This window comes from Schistocerca piceifrons, chromosome 3, assembly GCF_021461385.2.
Source record: "Schistocerca piceifrons isolate TAMUIC-IGC-003096 chromosome 3, iqSchPice1.1, whole genome shotgun sequence".
Classification (NCBI taxonomy): Eukaryota; Metazoa; Arthropoda; class Insecta; order Orthoptera; family Acrididae; genus Schistocerca; species Schistocerca piceifrons.
In genome coordinates this window covers 862582237-862601702 of record NC_060140.1, presented here as the reverse complement: position 1 = coordinate 862601702, position 19466 = coordinate 862582237, and the positions used below count along the sequence as shown (strand labels likewise).

At 49.5% G+C, this 19466-nt stretch overlaps 23 non-coding genes across 23 annotated transcripts; 19 read left to right on the top strand and 4 right to left on the bottom strand.

The window, feature by feature from the left end:
- Positions 1-101: 101 nt before the first annotated feature.
- Positions 102-173, top strand: Trnae-uuc. Its single transcript has one exon. It is a non-coding gene; the product is annotated as a tRNA-Glu (tRNA).
- A 296-nt stretch (positions 174-469) lies between these two features.
- Positions 470-542, top strand: Trnak-uuu. The gene has a single exon. It is a non-coding gene; the product is annotated as a tRNA-Lys (tRNA).
- A 139-nt stretch (positions 543-681) lies between these two features.
- Positions 682-763, top strand: Trnas-aga. Its single transcript has one exon. It is a non-coding gene; the product is annotated as a tRNA-Ser (tRNA).
- Positions 764-1039: 276 nt separating this feature from the next.
- Positions 1040-1111, bottom strand: Trnag-ucc. Its single transcript has one exon. It is a non-coding gene; the product is annotated as a tRNA-Gly (tRNA).
- A 977-nt stretch (positions 1112-2088) lies between these two features.
- Positions 2089-2161, top strand: Trnam-cau. Its single transcript has one exon. It is a non-coding gene; the product is annotated as a tRNA-Met (tRNA).
- Positions 2162-2469: 308 nt separating this feature from the next.
- Positions 2470-2541, top strand: Trnae-uuc. The gene has a single exon. It is a non-coding gene; the product is annotated as a tRNA-Glu (tRNA).
- Positions 2542-2837: 296 nt separating this feature from the next.
- Trnak-uuu lies at positions 2838-2910 on the top strand. Its single transcript has one exon. It is a non-coding gene; the product is annotated as a tRNA-Lys (tRNA).
- A 139-nt stretch (positions 2911-3049) lies between these two features.
- On the top strand, positions 3050-3131 carry Trnas-aga. Its single transcript has one exon. It is a non-coding gene; the product is annotated as a tRNA-Ser (tRNA).
- Positions 3132-3407: 276 nt separating this feature from the next.
- Positions 3408-3479, bottom strand: Trnag-ucc. The gene has a single exon. It is a non-coding gene; the product is annotated as a tRNA-Gly (tRNA).
- A 977-nt stretch (positions 3480-4456) lies between these two features.
- On the top strand, positions 4457-4529 carry Trnam-cau. The gene has a single exon. It is a non-coding gene; the product is annotated as a tRNA-Met (tRNA).
- Positions 4530-4837: 308 nt separating this feature from the next.
- On the top strand, positions 4838-4909 carry Trnae-uuc. Its single transcript has one exon. It is a non-coding gene; the product is annotated as a tRNA-Glu (tRNA).
- Positions 4910-5205: 296 nt separating this feature from the next.
- Positions 5206-5278, top strand: Trnak-uuu. The gene has a single exon. It is a non-coding gene; the product is annotated as a tRNA-Lys (tRNA).
- A 139-nt stretch (positions 5279-5417) lies between these two features.
- On the top strand, positions 5418-5499 carry Trnas-aga. Its single transcript has one exon. It is a non-coding gene; the product is annotated as a tRNA-Ser (tRNA).
- Positions 5500-5775: 276 nt separating this feature from the next.
- Trnag-ucc lies at positions 5776-5847 on the bottom strand. The gene has a single exon. It is a non-coding gene; the product is annotated as a tRNA-Gly (tRNA).
- A 977-nt stretch (positions 5848-6824) lies between these two features.
- Positions 6825-6897, top strand: Trnam-cau. The gene has a single exon. It is a non-coding gene; the product is annotated as a tRNA-Met (tRNA).
- A 308-nt stretch (positions 6898-7205) lies between these two features.
- On the top strand, positions 7206-7277 carry Trnae-uuc. The gene has a single exon. It is a non-coding gene; the product is annotated as a tRNA-Glu (tRNA).
- Positions 7278-7573: 296 nt separating this feature from the next.
- Trnak-uuu lies at positions 7574-7646 on the top strand. Its single transcript has one exon. It is a non-coding gene; the product is annotated as a tRNA-Lys (tRNA).
- A 139-nt stretch (positions 7647-7785) lies between these two features.
- Positions 7786-7867, top strand: Trnas-aga. The gene has a single exon. It is a non-coding gene; the product is annotated as a tRNA-Ser (tRNA).
- Positions 7868-8143: 276 nt separating this feature from the next.
- Trnag-ucc lies at positions 8144-8215 on the bottom strand. The gene has a single exon. It is a non-coding gene; the product is annotated as a tRNA-Gly (tRNA).
- A 977-nt stretch (positions 8216-9192) lies between these two features.
- On the top strand, positions 9193-9265 carry Trnam-cau. Its single transcript has one exon. It is a non-coding gene; the product is annotated as a tRNA-Met (tRNA).
- Positions 9266-9573: 308 nt separating this feature from the next.
- On the top strand, positions 9574-9645 carry Trnae-uuc. The gene has a single exon. It is a non-coding gene; the product is annotated as a tRNA-Glu (tRNA).
- A 296-nt stretch (positions 9646-9941) lies between these two features.
- Positions 9942-10014, top strand: Trnak-uuu. Its single transcript has one exon. It is a non-coding gene; the product is annotated as a tRNA-Lys (tRNA).
- A 6847-nt stretch (positions 10015-16861) lies between these two features.
- Trnak-uuu lies at positions 16862-16934 on the top strand. Its single transcript has one exon. It is a non-coding gene; the product is annotated as a tRNA-Lys (tRNA).
- The last annotated feature ends 2532 nt before the right edge of the window (positions 16935-19466 follow it).

The window sequence follows — 19466 nt, the reverse complement described above, 5'->3', positions numbered from 1 at the left end:
CTGTAGGCGCAAATATGCTCGCAAACGGAGAACTGCACTGAGTCCAGATTCAGCACGAAATACGAGAGGAGACGGAGAAAACCTCACGCTTATCGAGCAAATCCGGTGTGGTCTAGTGGCTAGGATACCTGGCTTTCACCCAGGAGGCCCGGGTTCCATTCCCGGTACTGGAACGGAAGTTTTTGCGCACACAACGCTCCATGTTTTGGCCTTCGAACTGTCGTTTGTCGCCCACCTTCCGAAGCTTCGACCGAACGTAATCGGGGAAAACAGGCACATGATGCAATTACTGTCGGCACCGGAATAAAGGGAGAAGAGGCACTGGTCCGTGGTTGGGCTGCTACCAGCGTCAGTGGGAAGTCGGTGAAGTCGCCAGTTGCGCCAGAAGCCAGAAATTACCGTAGTACGCCTACACACGCGTTCCAGTTATTTACATTGCTTGCAGCCGCTCCATCCACAACGAGCGTGAGCCCGGATAGCTCAGTCGGTAGAGCATTAGGCTTTTAACCTAAGGGTCCAGGGTTCAAGTCCCTGTCCGGGCGAAGATTTTAACGTTTCCGTAATGGCTCGTCTCGTAGCGATGGTAGCCCTGCCGTAATCAGTGCACGGAGTTCGTTTCCTGTCAACATTCTGCGCAGACCGGTTGGATTTTTCACGATTCCAGGGAAACTTGGGTTACGAGCAGTCGTGGCCGAGTGGTTAAGGCGTCTGACTAGAAATCAGATTCCCTCTGGGAGCGTAGGTTCGAGTCCTACCGACTGCGTCGGATTTTTCTTTTTTTTGTTTAAGAACAACGAGCAGAAAATTTCGCAGATTGCCTGTCGTTTTGGTACCTCTCCACACCTCGCCTCTCACAGCCGTTTATAGTGCCTGTCCTTTTGATAAGGGCGAATTCCAAGCGTCAGCTTTCGCGTCAGCCGAGCAAAGTCGGGACAAGTCGGGACATACTACAGGATGGTCTGCGTGGAGCTACGACGAAAAAAACCTTCATTTAACAGCACCCGGCTCACATACTCATACGAAAAAAACTAGCGCCATTTGCGGTGGCCGGGAATCGAACCCGGATCAACTGCTTGGAAGGCAACTATGCTCACCATTACACCACCACCGCACAGCCGCTGCTCGCAACGCCCCGCTGTGTCGGCTTCCTGCCCGCCAGCAGCGGCCCACGGTGATAGTAGCTGCAGGCGCTTTTCGAGGTAGGAGGGTGCATCCACACGCATTCGGGTAGCGCCTCCACGCACGCTGCGTCTTTGGGCAAGACTAGTCGCCGCGGCCGCAAGGTTACTCACACGATAGAGATGAGCATTCGTTTTAAGGCAGTGTAGTGGAGCACTCCGCGTGTGTAGCACTTTTTTCGGTTGTATCCGACGTCGCTGGGTGGCAATCCCACTTTCCCCTGCAGAAAAGTGCTCGGGAAGCACGGGCAGCTTGACGAGCATCGCTGGTTCAATGGCATGTGCCTCAGTAGTGCAGTAGGCAGCGCGTAAGTCTCATAATCTTAAGGCTTGCCGGCACGATAGCTCAGCGTGTTCGGTCTGAGAGTTATCTGCCCTCTGTAATAAAAGACCGAGTCAACGATGAACTTGAACGGGCGCCATCGGACGTCCGCCCCCAACAAATGCAACGAAAGAAATGAGAAGAAAAAAAAAAAATTGGTGAATGCTCGCTTAGCATGCGGACGGCCCGGGTTCGATTCCCGGCCGATGCATCGTTCTGCTGTTCTCGCTATAATGCTGCCGCGCCGATTCCTCGCCTGAGCTGCGTCAGCCTCAGGAATGTATAGCAGGATTCGCTGTGAGAGGAACCATACACGCAGCACGCAATAGACCGTACTTGAACGGTCGTATGCTATTTCTGAACTCTGACGTCGGCCTGTCCCAACAGGCCGCTGTGTTCAGGTGCCGCAAGGGCGATGTACTGTAACCTCGGGCAGTGCTGCGTTCCGTTGAAAAAACTGCGGCAGCAGTTTAATCTAGCAAGTAGGGAAAGCACGTGTAGCAACACAACAGATTCTTGAGAAAGCGCGAACTGTCTATCTCTAATATGAGAGACTTACCAAGTTTCCTGTAACGTTACTTGCAACGTGCCTCGGTAGCGCAGTAGGTAGCGCGTAAGTCTCATAGTCTTAAGGTCGTGAGTTCGATCCTCACCCGGGGCATTTAATTTGCTGTACATCATGGCTGAATTAACGGCGTTGCTGTTGCTAGGGAACGAACTTAATTGTCGTTCGTTATCCATAAGGAGTCTACGCCTCAGCGTCAATACGTTTATTTCCAATTATGACAACGTACAACTTTGATCTTTCTCCTCCCTTGTTAGGAGTAAAATAATGAATAGTCAATTTCGGGCTGTGCGCCATGCCAGTCTGTAGGCGCAAATATGCTCGCAAACGGAGAACTGCACTGAGTCCAGATTCAGCACGAAATACGAGAGGAGACGGAGAAAACCTCACGCTTATCGAGCAAATCCGGTGTGGTCTAGTGGCTAGGATACCTGGCTTTCACCCAGGAGGCCCGGGTTCCATTCCCGGTACTGGAACGGAAGTTTTTGCGCACACAACGCTCCATGTTTTGGCCTTCGAACTGTCGTTTGTCGCCCACCTTCCGAAGCTTCGACCGAACGTAATCGGGGAAAACAGGCACATGATGCAATTACTGTCGGCACCGGAATAAAGGGAGAAGAGGCACTGGTCCGTGGTTGGGCTGCTACCAGCGTCAGTGGGAAGTCGGTGAAGTCGCCAGTTGCGCCAGAAGCCAGAAATTACCGTAGTACGCCTACACACGCGTTCCAGTTATTTACATTGCTTGCAGCCGCTCCATCCACAACGAGCGTGAGCCCGGATAGCTCAGTCGGTAGAGCATTAGGCTTTTAACCTAAGGGTCCAGGGTTCAAGTCCCTGTCCGGGCGAAGATTTTAACGTTTCCGTAATGGCTCGTCTCGTAGCGATGGTAGCCCTGCCGTAATCAGTGCACGGAGTTCGTTTCCTGTCAACATTCTGCGCAGACCGGTTGGATTTTTCACGATTCCAGGGAAACTTGGGTTACGAGCAGTCGTGGCCGAGTGGTTAAGGCGTCTGACTAGAAATCAGATTCCCTCTGGGAGCGTAGGTTCGAGTCCTACCGACTGCGTCGGATTTTTCTTTTTTTTGTTTAAGAACAACGAGCAGAAAATTTCGCAGATTGCCTGTCGTTTTGGTACCTCTCCACACCTCGCCTCTCACAGCCGTTTATAGTGCCTGTCCTTTTGATAAGGGCGAATTCCAAGCGTCAGCTTTCGCGTCAGCCGAGCAAAGTCGGGACAAGTCGGGACATACTACAGGATGGTCTGCGTGGAGCTACGACGAAAAAAACCTTCATTTAACAGCACCCGGCTCACATACTCATACGAAAAAAACTAGCGCCATTTGCGGTGGCCGGGAATCGAACCCGGATCAACTGCTTGGAAGGCAACTATGCTCACCATTACACCACCACCGCACAGCCGCTGCTCGCAACGCCCCGCTGTGTCGGCTTCCTGCCCGCCAGCAGCGGCCCACGGTGATAGTAGCTGCAGGCGCTTTTCGAGGTAGGAGGGTGCATCCACACGCATTCGGGTAGCGCCTCCACGCACGCTGCGTCTTTGGGCAAGACTAGTCGCCGCGGCCGCAAGGTTACTCACACGATAGAGATGAGCATTCGTTTTAAGGCAGTGTAGTGGAGCACTCCGCGTGTGTAGCACTTTTTTCGGTTGTATCCGACGTCGCTGGGTGGCAATCCCACTTTCCCCTGCAGAAAAGTGCTCGGGAAGCACGGGCAGCTTGACGAGCATCGCTGGTTCAATGGCATGTGCCTCAGTAGTGCAGTAGGCAGCGCGTAAGTCTCATAATCTTAAGGCTTGCCGGCACGATAGCTCAGCGTGTTCGGTCTGAGAGTTATCTGCCCTCTGTAATAAAAGACCGAGTCAACGATGAACTTGAACGGGCGCCATCGGACGTCCGCCCCCAACAAATGCAACGAAAGAAATGAGAAGAAAAAAAAAAAATTGGTGAATGCTCGCTTAGCATGCGGACGGCCCGGGTTCGATTCCCGGCCGATGCATCGTTCTGCTGTTCTCGCTATAATGCTGCCGCGCCGATTCCTCGCCTGAGCTGCGTCAGCCTCAGGAATGTATAGCAGGATTCGCTGTGAGAGGAACCATACACGCAGCACGCAATAGACCGTACTTGAACGGTCGTATGCTATTTCTGAACTCTGACGTCGGCCTGTCCCAACAGGCCGCTGTGTTCAGGTGCCGCAAGGGCGATGTACTGTAACCTCGGGCAGTGCTGCGTTCCGTTGAAAAAACTGCGGCAGCAGTTTAATCTAGCAAGTAGGGAAAGCACGTGTAGCAACACAACAGATTCTTGAGAAAGCGCGAAGTGTCTATCTCTAATATGAGAGACTTACCAAGTTTCCTGTAACGTTACTTGCAACGTGCCTCGGTAGCGCAGTAGGTAGCGCGTAAGTCTCATAGTCTTAAGGTCGTGAGTTCGATCCTCACCCGGGGCATTTAATTTGCTGTACATCATGGCTGAATTAACGGCGTTGCTGTTGCTAGGGAACGAACTTAATTGTCGTTCGTTATCCATAAGGAGTCTACGCCTCAGCGTCAATACGTTTATTTCCAATTATGACAACGTACAACTTTGATCTTTCTCCTCCCTTGTTAGGAGTAAAATAATGAATAGTCAATTTCGGGCTGTGCGCCATGCCAGTCTGTAGGCGCAAATATGCTCGCAAACGGAGAACTGCACTGAGTCCAGATTCAGCACGAAATACGAGAGGAGACGGAGAAAACCTCACGCTTATCGAGCAAATCCGGTGTGGTCTAGTGGCTAGGATACCTGGCTTTCACCCAGGAGGCCCGGGTTCCATTCCCGGTACTGGAACGGAAGTTTTTGCGCACACAACGCTCCATGTTTTGGCCTTCGAACTGTCGTTTGTCGCCCACCTTCCGAAGCTTCGACCGAACGTAATCGGGGAAAACAGGCACATGATGCAATTACTGTCGGCACCGGAATAAAGGGAGAAGAGGCACTGGTCCGTGGTTGGGCTGCTACCAGCGTCAGTGGGAAGTCGGTGAAGTCGCCAGTTGCGCCAGAAGCCAGAAATTACCGTAGTACGCCTACACACGCGTTCCAGTTATTTACATTGCTTGCAGCCGCTCCATCCACAACGAGCGTGAGCCCGGATAGCTCAGTCGGTAGAGCATTAGGCTTTTAACCTAAGGGTCCAGGGTTCAAGTCCCTGTCCGGGCGAAGATTTTAACGTTTCCGTAATGGCTCGTCTCGTAGCGATGGTAGCCCTGCCGTAATCAGTGCACGGAGTTCGTTTCCTGTCAACATTCTGCGCAGACCGGTTGGATTTTTCACGATTCCAGGGAAGCTTGGGTTACGAGCAGTCGTGGCCGAGTGGTTAAGGCGTCTGACTAGAAATCAGATTCCCTCTGGGAGCGTAGGTTCGAGTCCTACCGACTGCGTCGGATTTTTCTTTTTTTTGTTTAAGAACAACGAGCAGAAAATTTCGCAGATTGCCTGTCGTTTTGGTACCTCTCCACACCTCGCCTCTCACAGCCGTTTATAGTGCCTGTCCTTTTGATAAGGGCGAATTCCAAGCGTCAGCTTTCGCGTCAGCCGAGCAAAGTCGGGACAAGTCGGGACATACTACAGGATGGTCTGCGTGGAGCTACGACGAAAAAAACCTTCATTTAACAGCACCCGGCTCACATACTCATACGAAAAAAACTAGCGCCATTTGCGGTGGCCGGGAATCGAACCCGGATCAACTGCTTGGAAGGCAACTATGCTCACCATTACACCACCACCGCACAGCCGCTGCTCGCAACGCCCCGCTGTGTCGGCTTCCTGCCCGCCAGCAGCGGCCCACGGTGATAGTAGCTGCAGGCGCTTTTCGAGGTAGGAGGGTGCATCCACACGCATTCGGGTAGCGCCTCCACGCACGCTGCGTCTTTGGGCAAGACTAGTCGCCGCGGCCGCAAGGTTACTCACACGATAGAGATGAGCATTCGTTTTAAGGCAGTGTAGTGGAGCACTCCGCGTGTGTAGCACTTTTTTCGGTTGTATCCGACGTCGCTGGGTGGCAATCCCACTTTCCCCTGCAGAAAAGTGCTCGGGAAGCACGGGCAGCTTGACGAGCATCGCTGGTTCAATGGCATGTGCCTCAGTAGTGCAGTAGGCAGCGCGTAAGTCTCATAATCTTAAGGCTTGCCGGCACGATAGCTCAGCGTGTTCGGTCTGAGAGTTATCTGCCCTCTGTAATAAAAGACCGAGTCAACGATGAACTTGAACGGGCGCCATCGGACGTCCGCCCCCAACAAATGCAACGAAAGAAATGAGAAGAAAAAAAAAAAATTGGTGAATGCTCGCTTAGCATGCGGACGGCCCGGGTTCGATTCCCGGCCGATGCATCGTTCTGCTGTTCTCGCTATAATGCTGCCGCGCCGATTCCTCGCCTGAGCTGCGTCAGCCTCAGGAATGTATAGCAGGATTCGCTGTGAGAGGAACCATACACGCAGCACGCAATAGACCGTACTTGAACGGTCGTATGCTATTTCTGAACTCTGACGTCGGCCTGTCCCAACAGGCCGCTGTGTTCAGGTGCCGCAAGGGCGATGTACTGTAACCTCGGGCAGTGCTGCGTTCCGTTGAAAAAACTGCGGCAGCAGTTTAATCTAGCAAGTAGGGAAAGCACGTGTAGCAACACAACAGATTCTTGAGAAAGCGCGAAGTGTCTATCTCTAATATGAGAGACTTACCAAGTTTCCTGTAACGTTACTTGCAACGTGCCTCGGTAGCGCAGTAGGTAGCGCGTAAGTCTCATAGTCTTAAGGTCGTGAGTTCGATCCTCACCCGGGGCATTTAATTTGCTGTACATCATGGCTGAATTAACGGCGTTGCTGTTGCTAGGGAACGAACTTAATTGTCGTTCGTTATCCATAAGGAGTCTACGCCTCAGCGTCAATACGTTTATTTCCAATTATGACAACGTACAACTTTGATCTTTCTCCTCCCTTGTTAGGAGTAAAATAATGAATAGTCAATTTCGGGCTGTGCGCCATGCCAGTCTGTAGGCGCAAATATGCTCGCAAACGGAGAACTGCACTGAGTCCAGATTCAGCACGAAATACGAGAGGAGACGGAGAAAACCTCACGCTTATCGAGCAAATCCGGTGTGGTCTAGTGGCTAGGATACCTGGCTTTCACCCAGGAGGCCCGGGTTCCATTCCCGGTACCGGAACGGAAGTTTTTGCGCACACAACGCTCCATGTTTTGGCCTTCGAACTGTCGTTTGTCGCCCACCTTCCGAAGCTTCGACCGAACGTAATCGGGGAAAACAGGCACATGATGCAATTACTGTCGGCACCGGAATAAAGGGAGAAGAGGCACTGGTCCGTGGTTGGGCTGCTACCAGCGTCAGTGGGAAGTCGGTGAAGTCGCCAGTTGCGCCAGAAGCCAGAAATTACCGTAGTACGCCTACACACGCGTTCCAGTTATTTACATTGCTTGCAGCCGCTCCATCCACAACGAGCGTGAGCCCGGATAGCTCAGTCGGTAGAGCATTAGGCTTTTAACCTAAGGGTCCAGGGTTCAAGTCCCTGTCCGGGCGAAGATTTTAACGTTTCCGTAATGGCTCGTCTCGTAGCGATGGTAGCCCTGCCGTAATCAGTGCACGGAGTTCGTTTCCTGTCAACATTCTGCGCAGACCGGTTGGATTTTTCACGATTCCAGGGAAGCTTGGGTTACGAGCAGTCGTGGCCGAGTGGTTAAGGCGTCTGACTAGAAATCAGATTCCCTCTGGGAGCGTAGGTTCGAGTCCTACCGACTGCGTCGGATTTTTCTTTTTTTTGTTTAAGAACAACGAGCAGAAAATTTCGCAGATTGCCTGTCGTTTTGGTACCTCTCCACACCTCGCCTCTCACAGCCGTTTATAGTGCCTGTCCTTTTGATAAGGGCGAATTCCAAGCGTCAGCTTTCGCGTCAGCCGAGCAAAGTCGGGACAAGTCGGGACATACTACAGGATGGTCTGCGTGGAGCTACGACGAAAAAAACCTTCATTTAACAGCACCCGGCTCACATACTCATACGAAAAAAACTAGCGCCATTTGCGGTGGCCGGGAATCGAACCCGGATCAACTGCTTGGAAGGCAACTATGCTCACCATTACACCACCACCGCACAGCCGCTGCTCGCAACGCCCCGCTGTGTCGGCTTCCTGCCCGCCAGCAGCGGCCCACGGTGATAGTAGCTGCAGGCGCTTTTCGAGGTAGGAGGGTGCATCCACACGCATTCGGGTAGCGCCTCCACGCACGCTGCGTCTTTGGGCAAGACTAGTCGCCGCGGCCGCAAGGTTACTCACACGATAGAGATGAGCATTCGTTTTAAGGCAGTGTAGTGGAGCACTCCGCGTGTGTAGCACTTTTTTCGGTTGTATCCGACGTCGCTGGGTGGCAATCCCACTTTCCCCTGCAGAAAAGTGCTCGGGAAGCACGGGCAGCTTGACGAGCATCGCTGGTTCAATGGCATGTGCCTCAGTAGTGCAGTAGGCAGCGCGTAAGTCTCATAATCTTAAGGCTTGCCGGCACGATAGCTCAGCGTGTTCGGTCTGAGAGTTATCTGCCCTCTGTAATAAAAGACCGAGTCAACGATGAACTTGAACGGGCGCCATCGGACGTCCGCCCCCAACAAATGCAACGAAAGAAATGAGAAGAAAAAAAAAAAATTGGTGAATGCTCGCTTAGCATGCGGACGGCCCGGGTTCGATTCCCGGCCGATGCATCGTTCTGCTGTTCTCGCTATAATGCTGCCGCGCCGATTCCTCGCCTGAGCTGCGTCAGCCTCAGGAATGTATAGCAGGATTCGCTGTGAGAGGAACCATACACGCAGCACGCAATAGACCGTACTTGAACGGTCGTATGCTATTTCTGAACTCTGACGTCGGCCTGTCCCAACAGGCCGCTGTGTTCAGGTGCCGCAAGGGCGATGTACTGTAACCTCGGGCAGTGCTGCGTTCCGTTGAAAAAACTGCGGCAGCAGTTTAATCTAGCAAGTAGGGAAAGCACGTGTAGCAACACAACAGATTCTTGAGAAAGCGCGAACTGTCTATCTCTAATATGAGAGACTTACCAAGTTTCCTGTAACGTTACTTGCAACGTGCCTCGGTAGCGCAGTAGGTAGCGCGTAAGTCTCATAGTCTTAAGGTCGTGAGTTCGATCCTCACCCGGGGCATTTAATTTGCTGTACATCATGGCTGAATTAACGGCGTTGCTGTTGCTAGGGAACGAACTTAATTGTCGTTCGTTATCCATAAGGAGTCTACGCCTCAGCGTCAATACGTTTATTTCCAATTATGACAACGTACAACTTTGATCTTTCTCCTCCCTTGTTAGGAGTAAAATAATGAATAGTCAATTTCGGGCTGTGCGCCATGCCAGTCTGTAGGCGCAAATATGCTCGCAAACGGAGAACTGCACTGAGTCCAGATTCAGCACGAAATACGAGAGGAGACGGAGAAAACCTCACGCTTATCGAGCAAATCCGGTGTGGTCTAGTGGCTAGGATACCTGGCTTTCACCCAGGAGGCCCGGGTTCCATTCCCGGTACTGGAACGGAAGTTTTTGCGCACACAACGCTCCATGTTTTGGCCTTCGAACTGTCGTTTGTCGCCCACCTTCCGAAGCTTCGACCGAACGTAATCGGGGAAAACAGGCACATGATGCAATTACTGTCGGCACCGGAATAAAGGGAGAAGAGGCACTGGTCCGTGGTTGGGCTGCTACCAGCGTCAGTGGGAAGTCGGTGAAGTCGCCAGTTGCGCCAGAAGCCAGAAATTACCGTAGTACGCCTACACACGCGTTCCAGTTATTTACATTGCTTGCAGCCGCTCCATCCACAACGAGCGTGAGCCCGGATAGCTCAGTCGGTAGAGCATTAGGCTTTTAACCTAAGGGTCCAGGGTTCAAGTCCCTGTCCGGGCGAAGATTTTAACGTTTCCGTAATGGCTCGTCTCGTAGCGATGGTAGCCCTGCCGTAATCAGTGCACGGAGTTCGTTTCCTGTCAACATTCTGCGCAGACCGGTTGGATTTTTCACGATTCCAGGGAAGCTTGGGTTACGAGCAGTCGTGGCCGAGTGGACGCAGTTCCGCTTGCGACGCCGTGCAGGTCGCACGTGTTGTGCCTTCGCTCCGCAATAGCGTGTGCAAGCCGTGACTACTTTCTTTGTTTACGTTGTTTGCTAGATTTGCTGTATTGTGCTTCCGTCAGTTCACTTTTAGTGTTTTGTGACGTTTTGTGTTAGCGGTCTCGACCGTTTAATAAGTGGATATGTCGTCCAGGTTGTTCCCAAGGAAATGTACTCTGTGTTTCGAATTTGACAAGTCTACACGTCATGTTCAACCGAGTTCCATGGAAGTTCACGATTTCATAGTGGATGTCATTGGTATTACGTCTGACCAGGTTCATACTGCCTATTACGACACAGATCTCTACTGTTTCTTCGTCAAGTTGTTAAACCCTGTGTTACTGGAGAGGATTCTGTTAAACCATGGTAGCAGAGCTGAGTTCCGTCATCGTGACGCCTCGGTGAGTACTGTTCTCATATCCAATGCTGATGTAGAATACAAAAATGTCCGTGTGTACAACCTGCCGCCGGAAGTTGAAAACTGTTATTTACGTGAGATTTTGACGAAGTATGGGGAGGTCAAGCAAATCCGTAACGAACGTTGGTCTAGTCAACATCGATTACAGTGTTTTAGTGGCGTCCGGTCAGTCGAAATGCACGTCAAGCAAGATATCCCCTCCCATCTTATTGTTTGTGGGTATAAAGTTCATGTTACGTACAGTGGGCAACCAGGCAAATGCTTTATTTGTAATGAAACTGGCCACTTGCGTACGAACTGCCCTAAACGTGTATTTGTTCTCAAGAGTACTTTGGAACAGCGTAAAAAGTTGACATTGGCCGATCTTGTTAGGGAGGCACCAATCACGGACATCGAACGCCCTCGTGATAGTGCAATATTGCCCCCGGAGCCTGGTTTGCCTGTTGCCGACTTTCCACCCTTTCCTTCAAAACCGGTTACCGATCCGCCTACCTCCAAATCTGACGTGCAGCTGCTGAGCCACAAACGGCGAAGAACGTGTGATGATGATAGTCCGGACGAGGCTCTCCAGGAATTAGAACTCGACGTCCCAAAAGAGATGCCGGTTACGGTTACTGACTCAAGTTTTTCTGAACCGTCGCACGCAGCTGTCGACGCTGCGGCTATTGACGTCATTCCGAGTGACGTACAGGCAGCTTTGGCACCACAACAGCCGAGCACGCCGCCTGAAGTCGCGACGTCACCACAGGCCGAATCACAAGTGCGTGCTTCCGATAAGCATAACGAGGAAGGCAGTACTTGTGTACAAACTGAAGGAAGTCCAAGTCCATCTACAAACAAACACGAAGTTCGTGCTAGTGGCAACAAACAAACTTGTCCACCTTCTGAGTCAGTTCTTTCTGCAGATCAGATGGCTGAGGCGTCACATCACGTTATGGATTGCGAAGTCACTCAGGACTCTCCCACACCTCCGTCTGCCGATGTGTTCCCTAGCAGAGCACGTAGTAGGACCAAAGTTCAACCGAACGTCAACGCAGTACGGAAGAAAAACAAACCCAACGACACACAAGTGACTGTTCGTGATCCTCCCGACAATGCAGCCCATTCCGAAGTTTCTATGACATTGTAATGCGACCAGTGTTGTTTAGTGACCCTTTACGTACCTCACTGTAATAATGGCACAAGCGTACAAATTCGTCTCCCTGAACATAAATAAGATTCGATCTGATCTCAAAATTGCGGCCCTACAGCAGTTTCTATACGAATCTGACGCTGATATTGTGTTGTTGCAGGAAGTTACTGTTTTAAATCTCTTCATCTCTGGTTTTAAAACCATATCAAACGTTGCTCCTGAGGAAAGTACAGGTACCGCACTTTTATTACGGGAAGGTATTCCAGTTGGGGAGATCGAGTTTTTAGATTCCGGTCGAGGAGTGAGCTGTAAACTTTTTGATGTAACCCTTGTTAACTTATATGCCCCGTCAGGCAACAGCAACAAATTCGAACGGTCGCGTTTTTATAAGGAGGATGTTACGTATCTGTTGAGGAGAAGTCCTCAAAACCTGATAATAGGAGGTGACTTCAACTGTGTTCTACGTAAAAACGATCAGTCCCCTAATTTTAACTACTGTAAAGAACTGCACGAGCTCGTTAAGAATATTAAGCTGAAAGATGCTTGGGAACTGAAGTATCCTACTTTAGTTAAATTCACTTTTTTCACCGTTACTTCATGCAGCCGTCTGGATAGAATTTATCTATCGGACTGTATCAGTGACAGACTCCTAGCGGTTGACGTAATCCCGGCTAGTTTTACCGACCATTGCGCTTTTACGGCAACGATTCACTTAAATCGACAGCCTACCAAATTCTTTCGTTCCCCGTGGATGTTAAACATATCGCATCTGGCGGACGCTGAGTTATTTGACGTTATCAGGCATGTGTGGGAAACTTGTTTGCGTTCCATCACTTTTTATCCGACTAAAGCGATGTGGTGGACCACTGTTGCGAAACCAAAGCTTCGAAAAAGTCTCATTTATTATAGTGCTCAGAAAGCACGCGCCTTTAAGAGGACCTTTGAGTTTTACTACACTGTGCTGCGACAACTGTATGATTCCTCCACTGCGACCAACACTAACTTTCCATCAATTCAACGTGTCAAGGCTAAACTTGTCAGCTTGAAGCGTCAACAATTGGAAGGTCTGAAAGTTAAATCCAAACCTAAATCTGTTTTAGCCGACGAAATGACATCTATGTACCATTTATTCAAGCATTTATCACGCCGCCGCCGGGCTTTCATTGATGTTTTGGAAAGAGATAATGGGGAATTACTCTCTACTCAAGCGGCCATTATTAGTGAAATTCACCAACATTTCCAACGACTGTATTCCAGTGAAATTGTCAATGAACCTGCTGTCAGTGCAGTGGTCAATGTTTTTGATAGGGCGATTACTCCTGCTGACAATGTCGACCTTTTATCGGATTTCACTCCCGAGGAAGTTTTAGCCTTGATCTCTGAGTCGCCTTCCTTTAAATCGCCTGGTCCTGATGGTTTGCCCAAGGAATTTTATATCAAATTCTGGAATGTCCTTGGTGGTACTTTTACCGAAATTGTTAATGAAGTCATGAGTGGTGGTCCTCTTCCTGCCGAGTTCAAGGTGGGTAGAATTGTTTTAGTCCCGAAGAGAACTGGTCACAAGCGAGTTGATAATCTCCGTCCAATCACATTGTTGAACTTTGATTATAAAACGATTGCCCGAGCGATTAATAGCAGACTGACCCCCATCCTTGGGAAAGTTATTCATTCACACCAGTCTTGCCTTCCAGGGAGATCCATTATGACTCCGGTTGCGGAGTACAGAGACGTTATTTCAGTAGCGGCCGTAACCAACATCAAATGTGCTTTCCTTTTTCTTGACTTTTGCAAAGCTTTTGACCGCGTTAGTCATCACTATTTAGAACGCATCCTGCAACGAATTGGACTCGAAGAACGAGCTGTGGCAGTCATTCGGCATATGATAACAGGCATTACTGCTAGGATCACCGTTAACGGTCAGCTGACACAAGCTGTTGGTATACGACGAGGTGTACCGCAAGGCAGTCCGTTGTCGATGTCGCTCTTTGTTTTGTCGCTCGAGCCATTTCTGAAGAGATTGTGTATCACATTAACTGGCCTTTCTGTCTTAGGGAGCAATCTTACTGTGAGGGCTTACGCCGATGATGTTGCTGTTATCCTACGTCATGAGTCTGAAGTGGCCCAATTGCGGGCTGAGATTGATACTTACAGCACTGCGTCTGGAGCGAAACTCAGTGAGGGTAAATGTAAGGTTCTAAGCTTACGGGGCTTCGAATCTCTTGCTATACCGTGGGCACAGATCGTCGAACAACATGTTGCTCTGGGAATCATCATCGATAGGTGTCCTTTACGTATGGCAGCTAAAAACTGGAAACTTACTGCCAATCGAATACAGGGAGCTATAGTGGAAAACACCTGGCGATCGACGAATATCCTCCAGAAGATCAGGATTTTGAATACATACATACTCTGTAAAGCTTATTATGTCGCTCAGGTGTTCCCTCTTCCCAAAATGCCAGCCCATAAGATCATGCGTTTGTCCAGCAGGTTTGTGTGGCTCGGTCATATTTTTAAGTTAACCTATACCACACTAAGTCAGTGCAAGCTGGGGGCCTGCAACTCAATGATATCCGTCGAAAGGCGACAGCACTCTATATAAAACGAACAACTGTGATAATTACCACGATGCCTCATACTATCACATCGAAGCTGTTTCGCATTGTTCGCCCTAAATGTATGAAACCGCCAATTGACATCGGGAAACTAAACTTTCAATTGCAACATGTCGGTGTTTATTACCTCGAAATGAGTTACTTAGGTGACAGTGTTTCCACAAGTCCTTGTCTCACGACAGTGTTCTTAATTGCTCAGTGGCAGAAGTACGAAGCTCCAAATACAATTGAAATGCAGTACCCAAGAATCGTCTGGACGGCAGTGTGGACCAATATTACTCTCAAAATTCATTCTTCCGATGTGCTTTCCGCCTGGTATAAAGTTGTCCACAATCTTATTCCAACCAACGAAAAACTCAACCGCATTGGCTTAAGTGCTACTGACAACTGCCTCAAATGTGGATTAGTAGACACTCTGAGGCACAGGTTTACATGCTGTGGACATCAGTTCAACTGGCATTGGGTGCGGAAACGATTGGCGCTGCTCACACGTAGCACTGAAAGTCTTTATACAACTGATATCCTCCTGTGGCCTGATACACGGTTTTACCCCAAAACGAAAAACAATACTGTTATGTGGATGCTGGGACATTTTGTCAATTACGTCATAACGCAACACGGAGAAGACAATATTACTGCCTTTACTGCTTATATGGCAACGGCATATTGGCGAAGAAACCAGTTCCCACACATTAACAGGGATTTTGGCAATATGTTAACAATCCTGTTTGAGAAACAGGGAATTGGGTGATTCTAAAGTAAATCCGCGATTCCTGTCACCATTTCCATGGTGAAGTTCCCAGGTACAAGTCAACAGTGAATCCTATTTTCGTTATCATTTCGCCTATGGCGCTTGAAGAACCTGAAGTTTTCTTTTCTTTCTTATTCCTCATTATTTGTTTTTTGAGGGAAGGGACATCTCTTTTTTTTCCTCTCTTCTTGGTTTTGAGAAAGATTTCTAATTTTCGTTGGCACTTATATTCCAAAAAGAAGAAGCAATGAGCTCCTTGTAATCACGAAGAAATTGAATTCCTTTTGTGTACTGTTGTACGATGCCAGTGAATCTGGAGACTTTGATTTCATTTGATTATAGCTGAAGAAGCTCGCCAAGGAAGGCATTCATGGAGAGCGCAAGGAGGGCTGTAAGGGGAGAAGGGAGGCCCTATTATTCTTACTTAAAAAAAAAAAAAAAAAAAAAAAAAGTGGTTAAGGCGTCTGACTTGAAATCAGATTCCCTGTGGGAGCGTAGATTCGAGTCCTGCCGACTGCGAAGATTTTCTCGCTCTCAAAAGATGGACGTTCAGCTGCATCTTAGCAGTTGCGCCAGTACTAAACACGTGGGTCACCAGCAATGTGCAGTGTTATATGATCCAGGGCGCAGCGTTACAGTCGCGCTCAGAAGCCGCAGCTCATCTCCTCGTCTCACAGCGGCCCACGGGGTGTTAGTACAAGTGTCGCCTCACTGGGCAGTGCAGATGTGTCCATTTTAGCTTGCAGACGATGACGTGTAGCAATTTATGAGCTAACGCAGGTCGAATGTTTTACCGTGTGTATCTGCTAGAAACTGCCTCTCATACGGTGGAGAGGCTCACTCCTTCTTGTGTCTCGTTCTCTGCACACGAGTTGCCCCTGGCATCGATATAGCACGGGTTTTCTAGCGTCAGCGCGGCGTCACGTGAAGTCAGCGAAGTGAATATTACACGAATCGAGTCGACATGTTTGCTTGTTACGATGATGGAAGCAGAAGAAATGTGTGTGGGACTTCACTGCATCGGCTGCTCGCATTTCAGCGTCCGTGTGTCTTATCAGACGAAGGTGACTGTGAAATTGGCAACGAGGCAGAGGTTAACGAACACATGCAAACAGCAACGTTCAATGTCAGCCGAAATAGCTCAGTTGGGAGAGCGTTAGACTGAAGATCTAAAGGTCCCGGGTTTCGGCAGGTTTTCGTTCTGACGCGACGCCAATGGAATTGCTCTGCGTTGGCGATAATGCAACTACCGATGACAACGAAAATGACTCCCTCCTGTGGCTGTTCTGGTTGTCTAGTGCATGCCATAAGAGGAACTCACTAGACAACTAACTCCCTTAGTAGCAAAAGAATCAAAAAAGTCCTACTGTCTGCGATCCTTTTTCTGTGTCAGGTGGTGAAGAACGTCTTCAACGGAACCATGGAATGAGCGAAAACGTGGGAAACATTGCATTCGAAATGCTTGCGAATTTTCCAATTGCCCAGTGAGTGTCGACAAAACATGTAAATTCTCTGCTCCAACGTATGAGACGTAACGACTCCTGCAATTTGTTGTTGCATCGTGTGTCAGCAGTCTTCGATAGTGTGTTACGAGCTTAGCGCGATAAGTTTGCAGACAGCATTTAGGCGACGTTTTATTAGTAACGGTCCCATGCAGCGATTGCACAACAGTAAAGGACATGAGTCAATGTATAGTTGTGCATCGTGGGAGGTTTCACATGGTCGTGTGAACCCGGATAGCTCAGTCGGTAGAACATTAGGCTTTTAACCTAAGGGTCCAGGGTTCAAGTCCCTGTTTGGGCGGAAATTTTAATACTTTGGTAGCGATTCGTTAAGTTCCGCTTTAGACGCCGTGCAGTGTGGACGTGCCTAGTCTTCCGCTCCGCCGTAGCGTTACGTATAGTGGACTATCGTTTTTGTTTACGTGTTGTGTTGCAACTTCTGTGAGTGTTTTCTCCGTCGTTGTTTCGTACCTTGTGTTAGTTTCTGTCCTTATTTCAGTGTTTTTTGTGTAGCGGTTTCGACCGCATATTTTGAAAATGTCGTCCCAGGTTATTCCTCGTCAGGCTACAGTTAGTTTTGCTTTTGACAAGTCAACCCGCCATGTGCAACCTAGTTCCCTTGAGATTCATGATTGGTTGGTAGATACCTTTGGTGTTCATTCGGATCAGGTGCACACTGCTTATTTTGATACCGAACTGTATGTTTTCTTTGTTAAGTTCATGGACCCACTTCAAGTTGATAAAATTCTTTCTAAATATGGTCATCAAGTTCTCTTTCGGCATCGGGATGATTCTGTAAGTACCGTGCTGCTTTCCAATGCTTCCATCACGTATACCAATGTTCGTGTTTACAACCTTCCACCGGAGGTGGATAATGTCTATCTTAAGGAGGGTCTACAGAAGTATGGTGATGTAAAGAGCATTCGCCTTGAACGCTGGTCAAGCCAACATCGCCTGCAATGTTACAGTGGTATTCGTTCAGTCGAAATGCACGTTAAGCAGAATATTCCATCTCACCTGCAGATCGGTGGATATCGTGTCCATGTAACATATAGTGGTCAGGTTGGCACCTGTTTTTTGTGCAATGAAAGTGGTCACGTGCGTACCGACTGTCCGCGGAGAGTTTTTGTTTTAAAAAATTCTCTCGAACAGCGTCGCAAGTTAACGGTCGCTGACCTCGTTGCAGGTGGTTCTGCTCTTGGTGTAGCACAGTCCAGTGGTAGTAGCGCCCCGCCACAGGTTTTGCGCACCCCTGACACAGAATTTCCTCCTTTGCGTGCTAAATCTGATGTTGTTCCGTCTGTCCCTCAGGTGGGTGTGCCACTTTTGAATAATAAGAGGCGTCGCCCACACGATGGAAATAGTACGGATGAGGATCTCCCTGAGATGCCCCAGTCCGAGCGACCGGCATCCTCGGAGCCACCGTGTACTGTAGCTACTCCCTACCCTCCTGAGGTAGCGGTTCCGGTGGCGGCTGCTGGCACCCCTCCGGCCTCCGACGCAGCTTCTCTCGAGTCGGGTCGTCGGTCGGGCCTGTTGGCGCCGTCTTCCGAACCGACTTCGATGTCACAACAAGTGGAGCCGCGACAACTTCCTGCTTCGCTGCCCCATACCTCTGCCAGCGGAGCTGCTCCGCTTCCTTCCAACTCTGCTGCCTCGGACCTTCCTGCTCACGTTTCGCCTCCGTGCAGTCCATGTTTGCCGGAAGCTAGTGCAGGTATTGACCATTCCGTTTCGTCGGATGTTTCCGCCGCGACCCCGGATCCCGCATGTGGACCGGCGCGGGTGGTGTCGGATACAGAACTTGACCCTCCTACGTCACCGGCGGCTGAAGCTTCCTTGCCCGTCAGCCGACGCAAGTTACGCGTTCAGCCGAACGTTAATGCTGTTCGTAAAAAGCCGAAGCGTAAGGGATCCGCGGAACGGGGTAGCAGTCCCCCTCCCTCGGATGCCTCCGTCACCCCTGCTATGGACTGTGACGCTGGTGCGTCGGTGTAGGTGATTTCTTTTCTCGCTTTTCTCTCTATGGTTCAAGCATACACCTTTCTTACCTTAAATGTTAATCGTATTGAGTCCGACGTTCGCATTGCCTCTTTGCGGCAGTTTATTTACGACGCCTGTGCGGACGTAGTGTTTTTGCAGGAAGTGTTGTTTTCTGATCTCTCTCTACCTGGATTTCAAACTGTTTTTAATGTCGCGCCGGAATATTGAACAGGAACTGCTCTTTTCTTTCGAGAGGGCATTCCTATTACTGACATTGAATTCCTTGACTCTGGCCGTGGGATTGGTTGTCGTCTTTTTGATCTCCGCCTCGTTGTTTTGTATGCCCCCTCTGGTTCGGGTCACACTGTGGCTCGATCGCGCTTTTATAAAGAAGAGCTTATTTATCTTTTGCGCCAGAGTCCTCGGAGTCTCCTGCTCGGAGGCGATTTTAATTGTGTTTTACGCCCTGAAGACCAGTCCCCCAATTTTAATTATTGCCGTGATTTACATGACTTAGTTCGTACGATGCATCTGCGTGATGTTTGGGAACACAAATATCCAACCCTGGTGAAATATACGTTTTTTACCGCGTCCTCATGCAGTAGACTCGACAGATTCTATTTATCTCATTTTTTATGTGATAAAATTCTTTCTGTTGATGTTATTCCTACTAGTTTTTCTGACCATTGTGCTTTTACTGCAACTGTAAATCTTAGTCACCAACCTGCAAAACTTTATCGTTCCCAGTGGATGTTAAATGTTTCCCACCTTGCCGACAGTGCTATGGATGATGTTATAAGTGGCGTGTGGGAGCGATGTCTTCGCTCTGTCCCGCGGTACCCCTCCTTGC